The sequence below is a fragment of the Monodelphis domestica genome, chromosome 5 (genome assembly GCF_027887165.1).
Source record: "Monodelphis domestica isolate mMonDom1 chromosome 5, mMonDom1.pri, whole genome shotgun sequence".
Lineage (NCBI taxonomy): Eukaryota > Metazoa > Chordata > Mammalia > Didelphimorphia > Didelphidae > Monodelphis > Monodelphis domestica.
This window is the reverse complement of record NC_077231.1, coordinates 146,569,045-146,590,228: the sequence shown is the minus strand read 5'-3', so window position 1 is coordinate 146,590,228 and position 21,184 is coordinate 146,569,045. Positions and strand designations below refer to the sequence as shown.

The 21,184-nt window shown below is 37.9% G+C and overlaps 1 protein-coding gene and 2 pseudogenes across 6 annotated transcripts in view; all 3 read right to left on the bottom strand.

The window, feature by feature from the left end:
* CELF2 (CUGBP Elav-like family member 2) overlaps positions 1-21,184 on the bottom strand; it is a 969,858-nt gene that overhangs the window by 509,986 nt on the left and 438,688 nt on the right. Inside the window, exon 1 of one of the 6 annotated variants that reach the window (XM_056800822.1) lies at positions 1,601-1,625. The exons of the other annotated variants lie outside the window; for them this stretch is intronic. The gene's annotated coding sequence lies outside the window, so the exon portion shown is untranslated. Of the gene's footprint in view, positions 1-1,600; positions 1,626-21,184 lie in introns of those variants that run through there. 6 annotated transcript variants of the gene reach the window in all.
* Positions 6,108-6,668, bottom strand: LOC130454762 (histone-lysine N-methyltransferase EZH2-like; annotated as a pseudogene).
* On the bottom strand, positions 6,706-9,223 carry LOC130454274 (histone-lysine N-methyltransferase EZH2-like; annotated as a pseudogene).

Genomic DNA, 21,184 nt, shown 5'->3' with positions numbered 1-21,184 from the left:
CTAGGTAACTCAATGTCTAAGTGTTTTTAGCTGTTCTCTTTGAGTCTGCAACATAGATTTAAGTTTATTATACTAATTATTTAAAAAACACATACAGGCACACAAAACTAGAGTTAGTGCAAACTTCTATGTACCAGTCATTTCATCAGGTGCTTTACAAGAAATGAACTTCAGTGGAAAAACATTCTCTGTCCTCAAGGAGCCTACAGAAATGAGAAGAAATAAGCCATGCACACAAACAATAATTGTATAATTTGTGTTTGGGGCAGCTAGGCAGCACAGTGGATAGATTGCTGGACCTGGAGTCAGGAAGACTCATCTTCCTGAGTTTAAATCTACCCTTGGCAAGTCCCTTAAATCTATTTGCCTTAGTTTCCTTATCTGTAAGATGAGTTGGAGAAAGAAATTACAAACCACTCCAATGTCTTTGCCAAGAAAACCCCAAACGGGACCATAAAAAGTCAAACATAACAGAAAAATACCTGAACAACATAATTATCTATACAATATGAAAGCACAATAAGAGAGACAAAGTCTTTGAGATGCAGTTAAATGACACAGTGATATGCTCAATAATTTTTAAATGAAATTAATTTTAAAATGCTATATATTCTTATATTTAAAACATATTTTTAAAAGACCTTTGGTTAAAGGCAATAAGATGTTTATCTAACTTACTATATGGTTTTTGCATAAAAATGTAAATTATTTTTCCTTTCTTTGAATCATGGGAACTGTATCGATTAGAAACTGACTCTTTTAAAGGTTCAGAGTTCATGTTTAATAAGGTATCGGCTAATATAGTTATCCTGGCCCAAGGATAATCTTAGACCGTAGTATACATGGATAGTATCAAGTTCTGACCTTGATGATCTCTCTTTGCCCACAAAGCCCTGAGCCTAGATATCCCAGATATCCATGGACAACCCTTTGTTCTATCCTATTGCTCCAAGTCAGTCAAATGTGAGGTTCTCCCTTCTGCCCACCAATATTTATCTGTTGGTTTTTTTTTTTAACTTTCCTATAGCTCTGGACATTGTGGGCTGATTCTGTTTCCTTGTGCCTTCTTTTTTGGTCTCTGAATAAATACTGACAGCTCCTTCTTTGTCTGCTAACCTTTTCCTCATCCCTTAAACATAGTGATTCTGTTGTAGGCTACCTTCTCTCTCTCTCCTTTGGCCATCATTCCCTTGCAGATTCCTCTCCAGTTCTTTTCTCCATCCTAGCTTCTCCTCAGAGCCTCTCTGCCATTATTTTCATCTCCTATCAAATCCCTCCAGTGGAGTGCCCATTGGACAAAGCTGAATTCCTCTTTCCCCTTAACTAGCCTCTCCCCGTAACGTCTGCATTTCTGCCCTGATGCTTGGTGCCCTATTAAAAGCATTCCTCTCCTTGATCCCTCACATGTCATCAAAGACCAAGTTCTACCTCAAAATACTGCTTGACTTTGGGCCTTGTCTTCTTCCATTGCATCCTAGGTTAGTCCTCACATCCTTTGGCCAACATTCTTTTAAAAATCTCATCCTCCTTTCTCTAATCTATTTCCTTTTCTGTACAAACACTACAATTATGTCATTCTTCTGTTGGAGGCATTTAGTACCTTGAGGGTCCAGTGGGCAGAGAGCTGTACCTGGAATCAAGAAGACAGGCAGTCAAACCCTACCCTCATATGCTTATTAGTTGTGTAAACTTAGACAATTCATCCAATTTTTGTTTGACTTTGTTTCCTGATATGAACAATGGGGAGAACAAAAGTACCTAACTCCCCAGGCTATTATGAGGATCAAATAAGACAATATTTGTAAGGCACTTTGTAAATCTTAAAAAGCTACATAAGTGCTAGCTATATTGTTGTTTTTGTTAATTATTATTATAATTATTATTTAGCCTTTAGGGGCTACCCATCACCCAATGTAAAATGCTCAGATTTTGGACCCTAATATTCAAGGCCTTCTACAATCTGGTGCTATCCTACCTGCCCAACATATTTCATAATGTTTTCTTTAAAGTAGTTTATAATACAACTTTTATTGGACTATTCTCTGTCCTCATTCTCACTGGGCTCTCCTCCATCTCTATACCTTTGCACACATCATCCCTCATGCCTGAAATAGATTCTTCGTATTATCCTAGTCCAGAAAACTCCTTTTGTTTGTGTCCCATTTCAGATGATTCATAAAGTCTTTCCCTGATTTATCCAGGGTCACATAGCTAAAGAGTTTCTGAGGCTGGATTTGAACTGAGTTCTTCTGGACTCAGGCCTAGTATTCTTAATTACTGAGCCACTGCTGCCTCAGTAGACTATTGTGAAGATGGGATTAACTCTCCCCTTCTCACTTGTAAATTTAATCAACAAAAAAGCAAATACACACATACTTAACTAAGTATGGGAAGTAGACAAATCAGGGACTAAAGTGGTTTACATCTCCAGAAGCTACTTACTTCCTCCCTGGGCAGTGCTAAGCAAATTTAAAGACTGCAATTGGTTCCTGTAAAGTGGAGAAAGGGACAGGAAGTGACATTAAGAAAGGTCTTTAAAAGAGGCCAAAACTTCCTGTCAGGAGGTTTTGGGGCTGAATTCTAGAGCATGGAGGACCAGGGACTCTGGTAAAACTGCTTTTGGATATTCTCCTTTTGGAGCCACTGCTTGGGTGAGTGAAAAGCTGACTCCTTTCCTGACTTCTGGAGAGATTAGTTTTCTGAGAGGCCTCCCAGTCTTGGAGGAGGCCTCATAGGTATTCACCTGAGGTTGAGGGTCCTCCAGCTGAGGGCTAATTAGCAATCCCTGGTTTGAGCCAAGGGCCAGGGCAAATATTTAGTATGTTAGGCTAGATATCTTACTCTACCCTCTTATACATTTTTTCTACTTTCACTTTTCCTCTCTTTTTATAAATAAAGCTGCTAAAGAGTCATTTTGGCTTGAACTGTATTAATTATTTTTAAATTGGCAACCACATTCTCTTATATTTGGTCCAACCATAAATTTTAATCCCTACATTCCAAAGGGATGCTTTGTTGGGAGTGACTGTGCCATTCTTATATCTTTGTAAATTTGACATTTAGTCGATACTTGACCTATTTATTGAATTGATTTTGATTACTACAAAAGAGGAATATAAAAACCCATGTTTTCTCCCTTCCTGGACAAAGAGTTCAAAGTTCTTGTCAGGTGAGACTCCATGTCATTTGATATGACATTTATTTTATAGGCATTGTGAAAATATCTCAGAAAGAATTGGTACTGAAGGATGTTCAATGCTGGAATAAGTTTGTGTTTGTGTAACTATCTGTTTTTCATTCTCTTAGTGACTTGCTGGGTGGCCTTGGGCAAGTAATTTACCCTATCTTGTTTCTCTGTGTGAAATAAGGGAAATGCCATTGAACAACTTCATTGGGAATTTGAGTTGGATTGCTTTGTTGACACATGCAAAAAGCTTTAATCCTAAGCCTTAAGGTAGAAGTTTTTATGCAGAAAAGACTCAAAATTAGAACAGAAATAAGGAGAAGATTAAAAAGAGGAGGGAAAAAAACTGACTTCCACTTTGAACTATTCTTACCTACTTTTACCCAAAGTCATTCCTTAAAATAGCCACATACAAAAAATGTCCCCTCTAGGTCCCTGTCTGTATATAACACACATACCCCCTTGCCTGACACAGCAAGTCCTACCTCTTTGTGAAGTGCCTATTAAATTGTAAATGATTAAAAATACTTGTTGATGGATTAATGCAAACAAATATGTATAAACAAGCTACATATGGGAAAAATAGGAAACAATTAAGAGAGGGAAGGCACTAGAATTAAAGGGGATTGGGAAAGGCTTCTTGTAGAAGACAGGATTTTAGATGGGATCTAAAGGATGTCAGGGAAGTCAGGAGGTGGCAATAGGAAGGGAGAGAATTCCAGGCATGGGGACAACCTGTGAAAATACCTGGAATTGGGAAATACGGAGTGGCTTGTGGGAGGAAAAGCCAGCCAGGGGGCCAACATCACTGGTTCAGGGAACATGTGGCAGAGAATTGAATGTTAAGAAGACTGGAAAAGTGTGTGTGTGGGGAAAGGAGTGGTAGGTGGGTTATGAAGGCTTTTGAATGACCAAAAGAAGATTTCTATATTTGATCTTGGAGGTGTTAGGAAGTCCTTGGAATTTAATGAGTAAGTAGGTGACCTGAAGGAAGCATCATGCTCAATACATCCACAATAAAGAGAGTGCAATTTTGTTGAGGGAGAGGTTGAGGGAGAGGTCCTAGCAGCAGGGAAAATAAAGAAATATGCAATGGGGGGCACTGGATCTGAGGTCTGAAGGAAACTCTGGGTTCTAAGAGGCAGAGGGAAGGAAGGAATTCTTTCCAGGCATGGAGGGTAGCCTATGTAAATATACAGCAGAGATGTGAGATGGCACAGCAAGAAGTCTATAGTGGCCAGACTATAGAAGAATAATAGCATATAAAAAAGCAGCATTGGGGGCAGCTGGGTAGCTCAGTGGATTGGGAGCCAGACCTAGAGATGGGAGGTCCTAGGTTCAAATCTGGCCTCAGACACTTCCCAGCTGTGTGACCCTGGGCAAGTCACTTGACCCCCATTGCCTAGCCCTTACCACTCTTCTGCCTTGGAGCCAATACATAGCATTGACTCCAAGACGGAAGGTAAGGGTTTAAAAAAAAAGAAGCATCTAGATTGGGCAAGGCATGAAATGATGGAAGGACAAGGAATTTGAAAATGGAAAACTGTTTAATATTGAATGGTTTAACTATAGGGTTGATAATTTCTAGATAACATGTCATGCTATTGTTGTTAGATTATATTGATCAACATTTTGAGTGTCTGTGGTATATCCAGGACTATGAAGCTTATGTTTACTCAAATATTTGGAGAAGAAAATATTCTAATTTATTAAAATTTATGTAGCGATTTCTAAGGTACTTTCCCAGTTTGAAAATTCTATGAAATAACTATTTTAGCTCTTGTTAAAAATCTGTCTGAAGTGGATTAGGTCACTTTCCTGCCTTAGTGAGCCAGGAATGGAGAGAACCATGTGGACCAAAGGGTGGAAGCCAACATCAATAGCAACATGATGGTGAAGAGTTCTTATGTTAAGTGCAGTGCTAATAGGAATGGAATGGAATGAAATTATAGAAGCAGTAATGAACAGAAAAATTCCTACATAAGCAGGGGAATTTTGAATCAAGTATCCAAAAGAAAAGAGGAGGAACTGTTAGACCATGCAAAGTTTTTGTACCAAGCAAGAAATGGATAGGAGGAGTAGCAAGGAAACCATCTTGACATGAAGGAGGAAACCTCAACAGTTGTCTTTCCCTTACGTTATGTGAATTAGATACCTTTTCATAGGTACTCCCAAAGAGGGAATTATTATGTCTAGAAATGTATGTAAGTCCCTAGGAAGGTGTATATTATCAAGAAAGAAAATTTGATTTTAGAAATCCCAAGAGCTAGGTAGTGAGACTCAGGGAAGATAGTACCACCATTCTGTAGGACTGTATAGGGACTGGAAGAAGATGGAAGCCCAATGGAGAGGAAAGAAATGTAATGCTTAGTCCTATGGGATCCGTTGCAAGGAACTTTTCCATTTCATTTTTGGTGGGTTGGAAAAAAAAGTTTGCCCTATATTCACACTAGGGTAGGCCTAGTTCCCTCCCTCCTCTTTCTTTCTTTCTTTCTTTCTTTCTTTCTTTCTTTCTTTCTTTCTTTCTTTCTTTCTTTCTTTCTTTCTTTCTTTCTACCTTCCTTCCTTCCTTCCTTCCTTCCTTCCTTCCTTCCTTCCTTCCTTCCTTCCTTCCTTCCTTCCTTCCTTCCTTCCTTCCTTCCTTCCTTCCTTCCTTTTTTTTTGCAGCGACCTAAACACGAACCAAGTTAAAATGCTTCCAGGGGAGATATAAGTGAGAAGGTAAATACTGAACTTGAACACTATCCATCCAGAATTTTTGTTCTGGCACATAGGTTATATATAGATGAGGAAACTGAGGCTTTAAGAGGTTAACTGCCTTATCTGAAGTCAGGCAACTAGTAAGTGTATAAGGCAGAATTTAAATCATGACTTTTAAAGTTCAAAAATCCTTTATTCAAGGTTAAAAATGTACCACACTGCATTATTGCAGTTCAATGCCCAAATACTTCAGGGTATCAGCCTGACTATATCTATTGTAAAAACAAAACAAAACAAACAAATAGCTCTTCATCAGTCTGGAGGGCTTGCTTAGCAAAAATATCTACCCTGTGATCACTATTAACCATCATCACTTTTGCATAGCAGTTGGAATTTACTGAATGATTGTAAAATGGATTTTGTTACCCTTGCCAGTTGCATCCACAACAAAATCATTATTCAAGTTGAAGAGAAAGCTGTATACATACTTATCATAAACCTTTCCCTGTCTGTCTGTATCATCCTGAGAAATAATCTCACTATGGTATTCAGAGATGAATTTTTTTTCCTGCATAGCATCTTTGGTAAAAATTCCCCAACCTGCCACATTAGATGGTATAGGCAGTAAATGATATTGGGGTCTTCTGAATGCTGTAGTTTTTGCAGGATCCATTTTTACAAACTACTTGGGTTTGCATCCCGCTTTACAATGGCACCCAAAGAATTGGTTTTGGCATTCTGAGCTACAGTGGCAAAACTTCTCAGATAAGTTTTGATCAATCATGCATCAGCAAAAACTGTCATAAGACTCTCTTGGATGATCAGTGTACATAGTTGTAAACATGGTTAGAAGAGTCATCCTTGTTCAGTTTAATCTTTCTGCAATATGCAGCCCACAACCAGTGTTTCCATTTTTCTTTCCTTGGAGGCATATTAACATCCTCAGCAGGAACTGGGGCTACAATACTAGATTTCTCTACTTTAGACACATATACCTCTCTATATGTTTCTGTCCCAATCAACCTAGCAACACTACAAAAATTATCATAGTAAGTACCAATAAGAATTCTAAACATTGAGGATTTAGCATCACTTCATTCCATGCTCTCAGGAGGTTCAATATTTGCCTTCATTTTTATTGGTACTTGACACCTGCAATTTGCCTAAGAAGAGGTGGAAGTTTTATCTTTCCTTTCCTCCTCCTTTAATCATTATTCTCTCCACCTGTTTCAGTTTTGGCTTCCCTATCACTGTCTGAATCCGTTGACTCTAGCACATTAATGGTTATTGTACTGGATCCACTGCTGTTATTTGGAAGTCTTCCCTTTTGACGACCTCCTAGGTGTTCTGGCTAAGTCTTGATCTGTTCAGCAAGGAGAGTAGCTGAAAAATTCTTTGCCCTTTCAATGTAAGAAATAGTCATATTTAAAACAGTACTTACAGAAGGGGGTATAAAATGAGTGTAGGCTTTGTTCCCTCTGAACAGACAGCATTTGGTCCATCTCTATTTGGTGTACATTCAGGAGGAAGAGTTCCTGAAAGCATCTGCTTTGTTAGTTCTTTATACTTCTCTTTTAATTCCCCAGCTATTCCCTTATCATGGAACATTGAGGAAATGGCTTCAAAAATTTTATCAGAAGGAAGTTTCCAAGGTGGGTGGATTTCTTTATCATTTCAGTTCTCCTCTAAATCTCTATTTTTCATCTCTCTCATCAAAATCATCCCTATCATTATCATTTTCATCATCACTATACTGACCAAGAACATTCATCAATTCCATGAAAATCTCATTTAGAAACCTGAGTTCTCTATTTCCATGTACTTTTCCATCATAATTAAAAAAATTAATTCTTCAGGGAAAATTTCATCCTGATCAATAACCTCATCTTGGCCTCCCACCCCCAGAAGGAATGTTATGTTAAACTGTCTCATCCTCTACCATAAAATTCTGATATAGGGGAAACCATGAATACATTTTAGGTACCAAAGCAATAGCATTCAGAGAGTCTTTAATGGGGTGACATGCTTTAGATAATCCAAATCACTTCCTGGTCACACACAATCAGTTCACAGAATTCATGATGTGTACAGGCTGTAATCCTTTACTGTTTCCAATCTTGGATCAAGACTTCTGTCCTATCTATGATCTTTGGTCCTTTAGAATTAAACACACTCTTTACTTCATCAGCTCATCTGAACTTCTTGAGCTGGCTCAGATTCTTGTATTCAGATTTTATACCTTCACCAACAAACTCATTCTTTGTCAGATTTCTTTCCAATTTAACCCTGATTACTCCTTAACAGGAGTTGGCAGACCCTGATTCCAGCTTCAACTCAGCTACTGACTTGTGTGGGGGACCTTGGCAGTCCTTTCACCTCTCCGGGGCCTCAGGTTCCTCCCCTTGTTTCTCTCACCCCATCCCACTGCGCTGCCCCCTGCACCTCCACCCTGTGCTATCAGTCTTACCTGGTTTTCTCTGTCTCTCTGTATAAATCATGTTCTGTTGATGCTAAGTTTAGCACTCTATCCATTATGGCATATTGCCTCCCTCCTTTTCCCTAAGTTTGCCTATGTTAAAAAGGAAGTTGTTGGACTAGATGATTTTTAGGGTTCCTTTCAACTCTAAAATTCTAAGATTTTATGATTGATACAGAGCATATCCTGTTTTTAAAATGAAATGATGATGATGAAATTATTAGCTATTTGATTATTTCAAGCTATAATATAGGAAGGAAGGAAGGTGGAAAATGAGTAATCTAGAGTTGCAGTTCATGTGGTAGAAAATAATAGGTAACATATTACAGTTTAAAGTTTTCATAGTTCTATACCTCTGTCATATTTGATCAATGAACAACATCTCATTGTGAGGTCGGTATATATTAAAATATAATGTTTCCATTTACTAGATGGGGAAACTGAAGTCAAGAGAAGGTAAATGAATTGCTCAGGGTCAGATAGCTGATCATCATTTGTGGAATCTCTGAAACCCTGGCTCTTTTGACTCCAAAATCACAGTTTCATTCACTAGTTATGCTGCCTCATAACTTGTTGGTTCATATCTTCTATACAGACAGATTTCCCCCCCTAGTTGTAATTATAACACATAAAACAAAGATTGTGTCTATCATTAAATTATGCTGAAAAAAGGACAGCATTAATAAAGATTTTTAAAGCAGGATTTGTACCAGACTCAATTCAATTACATAAGTACTTTATGTTGAATAAAATAGCTGGCAATTGTTTGGAGGTATTATGGATCTAGAGTTTGGACAAAAGTTGAATGGACTGACCTTGTTTAATTTCACTGAATCTTGGAACACCATGATGCTTAGAGGCATCCTTATTCCCTTTGGTTATTAATTTTTCTCCAGTTTGAGAAATAAAAGGAAAAAAATCATGGGAATTGAAAACTCCCAAGTATAAGTCATTAAGATCCTACTAATTGGAGTTTATAAATCAAACTATATCTCATGGTCTTGACCCCATTCTTTCTATTCTTTGCAGTTCAAGAATCTGTTAACCCATAATTCAAAGTTTGAAGATGGCTAAATTTGGTTAGTTTTGTCTAGGACTCTCTTTTCCATAATTGTCCCTGATTTCCCATCCATGGGAAATATTATGTTGCTATAAAATAGTCATTGAACTTTCAATAGTGACTTATAATGGAGAAAACACACACATTTGGGCTTTGAGTCAGAGGAAATGGAATTGACCCTCAACTACTCACTAGTTTATAAACCTGGGCAAATTACCATTCTGAATCTGTTTCCTCAATTATAGAATGTAAGAGTTGGACTTGACTTTTAAGCTCCCTTGCAACTCTAGAGTTGTGATCCTGTTTCAGTTCTAAATCTATGAATGTAAAAACTTCTATGGAGCTCAGTTTCCTCATTGACAAAAATGAAGAGGAAGAAATTTGGACTAAATGATCTCTAAAGTCCCTTCCATATATCAATCTTATCATCATATGAAAAAGGAGAAAGCAAGAGCCTTATTTTGTGGAATGAGAATGAGGGCTGAAGAAAGAAGAATTGTAGGGAACATTTTTATAACCAGACCAGATTTTGTGAGCTTCAGAGGGGCTATCAAATGTGTAGCAATGAATTCTTATTATCAGTGATTCTTATTTCCATGATTAAAACCCTGGTATAAGCTGGATATTATCTTTTTCATTAAAATTTTTAGAAGGCAAAGATTAAAATGACTGAGACCAGAGCTCATCATTTGGAAGAGCAGGGAGTTTGTATACTTGTGGTTGTCAAAGATTCCCTAGCCTGCACTTCCAGTTTGTACACAATCCCTTTCTTTGGTATCAGTGTCACTTACAATGGACCCTATTGCTGGTGAGATGCTAAAGAAACACATATCACATGAAGTGATAAGCATCAGTTTATTTATCACTCTTTTTATACCATCCTGATTGAACTAAGAGGGAAAAAACTCCCAACAAAAAACAGAACCCTCGCCAGTAGAGTACAGTATATGGTTTCTTTGAAACTTCATTATGTGTAGATTAACCCCTGCAAACTGCTTCCATCACATGGAATTATGGGGAAGAGGTGAAAACAACAAGGGAACAAATCCATGGATTTCAGACTGAAAATCCCTTAGGCTTAGTTTCTTCCTTCTGTTAGATCTGCCTACATGAGCATTTCATATCAGAGGATTTTAAGTTTTACAGCCTTTTTCTCCCTCTTCTCTTCATCAAAGCAGATTTTGCATTAAGATTTTTACATTCTTTGATTATCAAACAAGTAGGATGGCCTTTTCCACCAGCTAGGCAGTGTCTCTTTGCCCAGCAACAAACAACTGCCCACGCACAAGATGGTCTGTTTTCCTATTGATTCACAAAGATTCCCATCTGTACCTGGTCAACACAGTGACCCCAGATAATAAAGGCATGATTTTAAGCAAAGCTCATTAGCCTAAAGTTTGAGGGGAAAGGAGTTCCTTCCTTAGCGATGAAAGGGTCACTCTTATTGAAACAGAACTCCTTTCAATTCACTTCTTGGTCTAGTTAGCAACACCATATTTGTACCCTTTTACCTTTTTTGTGTTTGTTTTTTATTTGAAAATTTTTATTTAATTAATTAATTTAGAATATTTTTCCATAGTTACATGATTCATGTTCTTTCCCTACCCTCCTCCCACTCTCTCCCAAAGCCAACAAACAAATCCACTGGGCATATTTGTACCCTAAAAAGAATTTGGTAGCATTCCCTCCTCATCTCTTTTTCAAAATAGGTCATATGATATTGGAATGAATTGTTCTTTAAATGTTTGGTAGAATTCACTTATGAGTCCATCTGCTCCTGGAGCTTCCTTCTTAGGGAATTCATTGATGGCTTATTTAGTTTCTTTTGCTCAGATAGGGTTGTTTAAGTATTCTATTTTCTTTTAATCTTGGCAATTTGAATTATGTTCCTTTAAAATTTAATTGAAAAGTATTTATTGAGTATCTTTTACTTCCTTGGACCTCAGTTTCCTTTGGAAAGTGTGACTTAGGGAGAAGAATTGAGTTCTTTGCAAGAAGGCACTTTGTGAATTTTATCTATCTACCTAACGACTAACATGGCATGTAAAAGGCACTTAGTAAGCCCTGGGGGAATAAATAATTTACATAGCATGTTAAATTTTACAAAGTACTTTACTTCCATGATCTCCTCTGGGTCTTATAAGAACTCTGTAAGGTAGTGACTACAGATGTTAGTCTCATCTAGAAAACAGGTTAAGTGACATGGTCTTGGTAACACAGACAATGGTGGAAGCAGGCTATGAATGAATCTAAGTTGTCTGTCTGACTCCAAGTCAGCCAACCCCGCTGACCATAGCAAGGGATTCCTGGAAGCTAAGGATTGGATTGTCCTTTACATTTCTTTGAGCCACACAAAAGAAGAGTGATGTTCACTAATCAGTGTAGAGGAGTGGAAAAAGCACTGAAATAATTGAAGAGCATCTGAGTAGAAACCCTATCTTCTGACATTTATTTCCTGTGGAATTTTGGGTAACAAGTTATCTAGACCTCAGTTTATTCCTCTCTAAAATGCAGGAGATTAGGATGGCCTTTGAGGTTGCTTCCAGCTCTGTCAATGATCCAGAGACAGCTGGACCTTCCAGTATCTTTGCAAGTTTGCTATAGGATGTTCGATTACTTTTAATTCCTAAATTTCGTTTTAGCTATAAAGTCTTTACTATTTCTTCCAAGAGGGGGAAAACAATAACAAAAGAGAAGCCTTTTCAAATATTTGTAGCATGTAAAAAGTGCTTGCAAAACATATCAGCTGCCAGACAGCCTAATCTCCATCATGTACGCAGAGGTCTCCGTATTATCGCTGTTTGTTATTCTTGCTACATAGGCCTAGCAAAATCAATTGAACAAGAGGTCTATTCGATTCAATTGGACTTTGCAAACTACCTCACTGTCATAATAATATTCATTGAAACTCCTGCCCCCAACTGCTTACATAACACAGCTCTTATCACATGAGATTTATCAACAGCCACATTTTTCTTCCTGGGCTATATCCAATGAAGTCAATGGGAAAAGAGTCCTATTAATCACAGCTGAACTTAGTGTGCTAGCTGTGATGTATAGTAAGGAAGAGGGCGATAAAAAAGATGCATCGTGACACTGGCTGTCAGAAAAGCTTACTGGGATGATGCTCCTGTATCAGATGGCCCTCACATCGCGGACTGGCATTAAATATTCCCTACGTGTCTTTAAATAGCATGGAAACTCCCTGGAATTCCCTTATATGGTACACGAAGCGTGCAGTGAGAAGGGAACAACCGAAGCCCCCTGTCGGTCCCTGTCCCTGGTCCTGTCCTTTACTTTTTCTGTAATAAAAAAGCATCAGGCTATGATCACTATGGGTAGCTGGGGGGTACAGTGGACAAAGGGTCAGGCCTGGAGTCAGGAAGACTTCTTTTCCTGAGTTCAAATCTGACACTGATACTTGCTAGCTGTATGATCCTGGGAGTTACTTAACCCTATTTGCCTCAGTTTCCTCATCTGTAAAATAGACTGGAGAAGGCAATGGCAAACCACAACAATATCTTTACCAAGAAAACCCCAAATGGATTACAAAGAGTCATCAGGACTGCAGAATGACTGAGGCAGTGTAACATAGTAGAAACTGAAATTGTTTCTTGTCTTGGGGCTAGAAAGACGTGGATTCAAGTCTTGCCCTAGATTTATAGTAGCTAGGTAACCCTGGGTAAATCACTTAATCATTCAGGGCCCTAGGGCCTAGACAACTCTCTAAAGGCTATACATTGCAGAGAAATGCTGGTCTAAATTGGCAGAGAGATTTTCCTTTACCAAGGAAACCACAGGTCCAGCCCCTATCCTACCTCTTTAAGCTTTTCATGGTGCTTCAAATACATTATTTTACTGGGTCTTCACAACAACTCATGACCAGTAGCGGGGAGCTATTATCCCTTTTTTACCGCTGAGGAAGGTGAAAATTTCCATGACTTGGAACTGGATTTGGAGTTTGAGTCGACTTCTGGATGATCTTGGAAAGATCTCTTGGAACATCTCTGGGCTTTGGTTTTATCCTTTATGACAATAAGAAATCAGAGTGTCTGCTCCTCTATTCCCTCTTGGCTCTGGATTCTCTGACCTATAGTACTTCCCAATGTATATTTTGGCCATGATTCAATTTTAGACCTTCAAAGAACCTGTGAGATTGAGTCCAATTTCCCTGCCCATTTCATAGCTAAGTTAACTAGAACCCAGAGAGTTTAAGGGTCCTGACCCAGGTCACACAGTCAGCCAGAGGCAAAGCCAGGATTGGAACCTAGCTCCAGTGTCCTTTGCCCAGTAAATGAGGCTCTCAAAAACCCAGGACCCAACACACCAAATCACAGTTTTCACATCAGCTTATTGAGATGCTGCCTGATGAGGTGGAAAAGGCACTGAACTGAAGATCAGAAGACTTGTGCTGAGGACTTAATTATTAATTGTGTGATCTGCTGCAAGTTCTTTAAAGCAGCTTCCTCAGCTGTGAAACTGGGATAATAATGCTCTTGCTACCTACCTATGTGAGTGGTTGAAAAGTCCTGGCACATCCAAGGAATTTAATAAATACTTGTCAATTGACAGGTTAAAAAAATCCTTTATAGACATTTTATAAACATCAGTGTAGGAATTTATATTACTGTTGGAGACTAAAATCCACTTTCAACTTGTAGTTCTGAGATTGAGAGAGGTTAAATCACTTGTCTGTGATCCTATAACTCCTTTTGGAATCTGGATTTGAACCCAGGTCTTCTTGACTTCATCAAGCACTGCCCACTACCCCATACCATTGATTTCCATCCTACTTCTATAGAAATAATAATTTTTTTTGTACATTTGAACTCTTATCATTTTATCATTGTTCTCAAAACCCTTTTTATTTGTTTTGATTGAGTAAATCCAAAGCAAGGATTTGGATTTCTAAATGCCAAAAAGCATTTATTTCTTTTTAAAAAATGGAATGGATAGGCACATCTCTATGCCTGCATGTCACTGGGATGGTAATGTGACAGATTGCTTGGGGATTTCTATATTATTGGGTTGAAAAAGAATAAAATGGGAATAGATAGCTTTATCCACAAAGTTATCTAGACAACACTGAGAACTTGAAACTTGAATTTCAGAAAAGAGAAAGCATGAAAAAGAATTCTTAATGGAACTGCAAACTATCTTTACTATGGCCAACACTCAGAGCTTATAAAATGAAGGGATAAAAGGCCTGTAAGAGAGAATAACTGTTTTTGGGGGGGGAGTATAGAAATGATACCTACATCAAAGTACCTTTGGCTTAAGAAGTCTCAGATAGGGCCAGCAAATGACTGAAGCTTTAATTTAATACCCAAATATTATAAGATTCTTTGTTTTTTAAAATAGAAATAGTGAACTATAAGCAATTGTGAACTCTGTCTTTCTTATCCCCTGTTATCTCAGGTGCTTTCTGCCCCTCTTTCCTGCCTCATCCCTGTTTCACATGATGAAGTGACTTTACTCCTTACCAAGGATAACTCCTCTACTTGTTCAAGTGATCCCATTCCACCAAGTCTCCTCTAACAGATTGTCCCCTTGGCCATTCCTGCTGTCAAGCTTATTTTCAATCTTTCCCTCTCTACTGGCTCATTTCCTACTGTCCACAAACATGCCCAGGTCTCCTTTACTCTGAAAAAACCCTCACTTGATCCTTTCATCTCCTCTGTTACTCTACACTTCTTCTGTCCTTTGTAGTTAAACTCCTTGAAAAAATTCTCTACAATAGGTGCCTCCACTCTCTCCAATCACTCTTCTCTTAACCCCCTACAATCTAGCTTTTGACTTTATCATTCTATTGAAACCGCTCTCTTCAAAGTTACTATAATTATAATCTCTTAATTGCCAAATCCAGAGGACTTTTCTCAGTCTTCATTCTCCTTAACCTCTCTAGTGACACAGAGGTTGGTTGATCACTTTCCTCCTTTGTGCTCTCTTTTTCTCTAGAATATTTTTTTGGGGAAACCATTTCTTCCTAGTTTTCCTTCTACCTATCTAACCCCTCCTTCTCTGTCTCCTTTGCTGGATCCTCCTCCTTCTAATCTTTGGCATCCCTCAGCGTTCTGTCCTGAGTCCTTTTCTCTTCTCCTCTCCCTCTGTACTATTTCACTTGGTGATCTCATCAGTTCCTATGGATTTAATTACCATCTCTATGCTGATGATTTTCAAATATATTTTTCTGCTCCAGTCTCTCTGCTGACCTTTAATTATCTATCTTCAAATGCCTGTCAGACATCTTCAATTGGATTCCAGTAGTTTCTTAAATTTTCAATATGTCTAGAATAGAACTCATGATCTTTTCCCTTAATTTGTAGCTCCTCTTACCTTCCCTGTTCATGTGAGGTATAACACTGTTATCCCAGTTCCATAGGCTTGCAGCCCAGGAGTCATTCTGGATTCCTCACTATGTCTAGCTCCTACATCTTATCTGTTGCCAAAGCTTTTTAATTTCATTTTTCATTTTTGCCACATCTCTCAAATATGTCCTCCTCTCCTCTGTCACTGCAGCTACTCTGGTGCATCCTCTCCTGCCTTGATTATGACAATAGCCTGGTGGTGGGATGGCCCACCTCAAGTCTCTTCCTACTCTACCATTAAAGGTATTTTCCTAAAATATATTATATTACTCCCTACTCAATAAAATCAAGTGGCTTCCTATTGACTTCAGGAACAAATAGGAAATGCTGTTTGGCATTCAAAGTCCTTCATAATTTAGTTCCCTTCTATCTTTCTAGTCTTCTTATACCATTATACATAGTCTTCAGTCTAATGGCACTGGTCTCCAGCTGCTCCATGAACAAATCTCTCGCCCTGAGCATCCTTTCTGGCTGTTCCCCAATGCCTGGAATGTTCTCTGTCCTCCTAGATAATTAAGTCCCAACTAAAATCCTATCATCTACAGAAAGTGCCTTCCCTCCATTAATTATTTTCTATTTATCTTGCATATAACTTGTTTTGTGTATGTTTATTTGCATGTTGTGCCCTACTAATTAGACCACCCTCTTTGAGGGAAGGGATTGTCTTTTTGTGTCACACCCCTCCCCTTTTTGTATCTCCAGAGCTTAGCACAGTGCCTGGAACATAATAGGCGCTCAATCAATATTGACTGATTGACTGACCTATAGATTAAGAGCCAAAGTTACTAGTAAAAACTATGGAGAAAAAAAAATTCTTGGGTCTTTCTTGTAAGTAAATGTTATAAATCCCTGAGCATGCTGTTAGGAATATCTCTTCAATAAAGAAAACATTTCTGAAGTTAATATGCTTGCTTAATTTGACTTTGCTTCCCCCTCAACCCATTAATTAATACCTATTTGAAGAATGAACTGGTTGAACATGGAAACATGTACTATAACCTATTTATATTTTGCCTTCTTGGGGAGAGCGGTAGGGTGGAAGGGAAAGAAGGAATGAATCATGGATTGCAAAATATCAGAAAACAATTGTCAAAAATGATATCAACATGTAATCTGGAAAATATTAAATTATACAATTATTTTTTTTAAATGATTGAACAATGGAAACATTTTCAAAATTTGGAAAGAGAATTGAAACTTCTCAACATCTCTCTGTTTTGGCCCAATATTCAGTGACAGAAGCATACCCTTCCTAAGTGTTACAGAGACAATAGTGGTCGAGGATACTAGACAGATCTAATGAATTTAAGAGAACTCAAATCATGAGTAAGTGCCAAACTTCTATCCCATCCTTGAAGAATGATTCCAAAAAATCTGAGGTTTAACTAAGGGACTGTGACAAAGTTGGCAATCTTAAAATACCCCCTTCTTTCCTTCAATATAATGCCTGTTTTCATGGCTTCAGATTTTTGAGATTTGCAATCTCACTCATCCTACTTACTGCCTTACAATGAGTGTCAATGGGGATCATGTGCAAGGGAGTGTCAGTGTGATATGGCACAAAGCATCAAGTACGAGGCTTGTGCAACACAGGAAATGTAGGGAAAGAAAGAGCATCGTGGAATTTACTGTAGGATCACTGGATATTTTGATAGTTGGAAGAGACATTTCATGTCATCTAGTCCAATCTCATCATTGTACAGATGAAGAAACTGAGGCCTAGCTAGATGAAGAGATTTGCCTAAAGTCACTTTAAGTAGTTAGTTGCAGAACCAGAATTCAAATGTGGATCTTGTGAAATCAAATTCTGTGCTTTTCTACCAAAACCACACTCAAGTAAATTGACATTGCTAATTCCCATCATATTTTTAAAAATAATATGGATTAGGATTGGCATTAATCTCATTCCAGTGCTTCTGCTGTTGTTTACTGCTTGCCCTATGTTTTGAAGAAGACTAGTGACTTAATGGGATGATGTCTTGACTTAATTTCACAACTCTCTCTTGACTAAGATTTGCTTCACTCTTTCTTACAGAGTTATTGAAGTCTAGGGGCAAGACAAAAGTCAAGATAACTGGTGATGGTCCAGAATACAATGGAAGATCATGGTGTTTGATGACTAAGTTCTAAATGGTCTGTAGTGCCTGCTTCAGTCACCTTCATGGGTGTTGGAACAAATTGTTCTCATTCACCCATTCCTCTGAGGGAAGTCATCATATACATCCCTCTGGCTCACCAAAATATTTGAAGCCTGTTGATTTTCCTCAACTGAGTTTGACCCACTTACTGGGCTAAGGGGTTGTGACCTCTGTGCATGCTACAGGCTCTTGGAGGCACAGTTGAGAGTTATGAGAAAGGTAGACACCAAATATGGCTAAGCAGCCCTGAAAAAGGCTCAGCAAACCTTGACACCAGAGGTGCTAGTCCTTCCTGAACACCCCATATTTCTAACACTAAGTTGTAAGAACCAATGTCCTTCAAATAGAATAATCTTTATTGTCAGCATTGGGGAAGAGTAAGGGTCTACGCTCCCTTGCACTCTCATTTGCTAGAAATTTAATTTAGTATTCTCGAGTGAGAATCAAGAATAATCCCAACTCTCTTCCATCTTGTATCTGTGAAACTGATTCATGAACTCAAGTATAATGCCTTACCATTATTCCCATTGCCTTTAAATTTATTTAGTCCACCATTCTAGCCTATTTAGATCTTTTGGAATCTTAACTATCATCAAACATCTCAGCTGACCCTCCAGCTTCATACCATCTGTAAACTAAATAAACATGCAATTTGCTATTTATATTTTCATCTAAATCATTAATGGAAATGTTAGATAACGCAGGGTAAATGAAAGATGCCCAGGCACTCCACAGGGAACTTCTTTCCAAGATCATAACAAATCACTGACTACTCTGTGTTCAGTCAGTCGGTTCAAATACACCTGAACTACCAACCAATCAATATGTATCTCTTCACCTCATCTGCAGTAATAACATAAGCAATTTTCCTTTGCCATATAGATGAACCGTATGTAAAACATATCCCTGGAGAAGACTAGTGAATAAAGGGAAATAAAGGAAATGAGATATAGTTTGAAATGGTTCATGGATGAAATCCTCTTGGTTCTTTGTGATCACAATTTCCCTTTTTTTAGATGTTCATTAATCATCCCCTTAATAGTTTTTAATCCCTGACTCAGAACCATAGCTCCATACTCACAAAAATAAGGTTCAATTACTGACTTTTAAAAACTAATTTAACTCCTTGGCATCTGCCCAAACCTAGAGTTGCCATATAAAAATGTGACTTCTGTCTAGGTTACCACTCTTTACCCCCTGGCCCAAAAAGGAAAAGAGTCCATAACTCTACGAATATTCAGATTGATGTCATCAAACTAATGATGGGTTTTATTTTATCCAATGACAAAAACAAATTAAACAAAATGAAAGATTTTCAGTATAATGATTCTATCTTTCTGGGGGAACTATAAGTCTACATTGCTGAGAGTACCTGAAAAGGAATGAACTACAACTCCTCCAGGACTCTTTAGGGGTAAGCCGTATGGATGCTCAGGGATATCTCAAGGACATTCAGTTTGCTGAGACTTGGTTCAAGAACTCCTTTGCTTGGTCTGAGGATGTCTCTGCTTGGTCAGATTCCTCCATTTCCCCAAGTCTTTTCTTCAGGTAGATATGTCTCCCTCTTCTCCTAGATTGTCTCTACTGCTCTTTTCTCTCAGAAGTTATTCCTTTTTCCCCTCTGTGTCTCTGTCTAGGTGCTGGAGGTGCATGTTCTTCTTCCTCTTTTATCTTTTCTGGTGAATGTCCTTTGCCTTGATTTACAAGTTTAGCCCTATGGGTAGCTCCTGGTAAACATCAAAATTATTTTGGTTCATTGTTCTTTATTACTATTTCAACTAGGTAGCTTTGAACTTCATCAACAACAAAACCAGAGGTCATATTAATTAGGTGACAAGCAATAAGGACAAGATTAATTCACATCTGGTAAAAAGTTCACCTTTAGCCAGGGAATATCAGGGGCAGAGTGGAGAGGGACTTAACATGATTTCTTTAAGCCAAGTTTAGGCCTTACCAGGAACAAGAGCCAATATATTTCCATTTAAGGAAAATATTAACTTTTAAATGATCAGGAACCAGTCAATGAGTATTTAGTTAATTTAATCAATATATATGAAGCAGCTACCTTGAATGAAAGCCATAATAGAAAGCAAAGAATTTAGAATCAAAGGGCCTATGTTCAGATCCTAATTATGCTAATAACTATTCCTTTGACCTTGGGAAAATCACTTAAAACTTACTGAACTTCAGATTACTCATCTATAAAAATATAAATGAAAGGACTGAGCCATTTGCTTTTAAAATTCTTAATGTTATAATATATAGTTCTTATAGTTTTAAATGACGATATAATTATATGAGCACAACACTAACGTGCTGAGGGGTTACAAGGTAGACAGTCCCGTCTTAGCAAATTTAAAATTCAGTAGGTAATATAAGAAATCTCCATGGATATATATTATAGAATAAACTAGTAAATGCATATGTGGCTTACAAGGGAAATGTCATGAAAGTTGAGAAGGGAGGAAGGTCTACTTCTCTATATGTTTCTATAATAGAAAAGAAGGCTTTAAGTAAGAAGTGATACTTTCTTCTTTCTGAGAAACTTCTCAATAATCTCTTTTCCAATAACAGGAATTAAACAGTGCTTATCATGATTGCCAATTTAAGAGACAAAATAGACATTAAAACAAAGAAATAAAAAAAAAAAAGCTGTTAAGAACCAAAGAGAGATAAGCTCCCCTGGCATGGAGAAATGCATCTAGTTTAGTCCTCCCCAAACTGAGAAAGTTAAAAAAAAATGAGATGGTAATGAGAGATCTCTTGCTCTGCTCTGAGAAGTCTGGACTAGCTCCTGGAATGCAGCATTTGACCTGTATTTCATAAATGAGTATAGTCTACCATCAGAGCCTCTGGAATTTTGGGCTGATGAATTTATCTCCACCCACTCAAGATTACATTCTCTGATTCCCTGTGTCTCTTCTCTGCTCTTCCTGATACTTCTGGCTTCTTGCAGCTTTTACTACATATAAGTCCAAAGGTGGAGTGGAGTAAGTCTGGCAGTCAGAAGCAGATTTTCTGCCAGTCCCAAGATTAGGGCAAAATGCCCTAGGAGATTTCTATCCAAACACCTGGCATTCATTCTTTTCTCTCTACATTCTCTACTTTAACAAACACATTCATTTCCATGGATTCAATTATCACTTACATTCAGAGCATTGCCAAATCTATATACTAGTAATAATAGCTAACATTTATATGAAGCTTATTATGTGCCAGGCACTGTGTTAAGTACTTTCTGACAATCCTGGAAGCTAA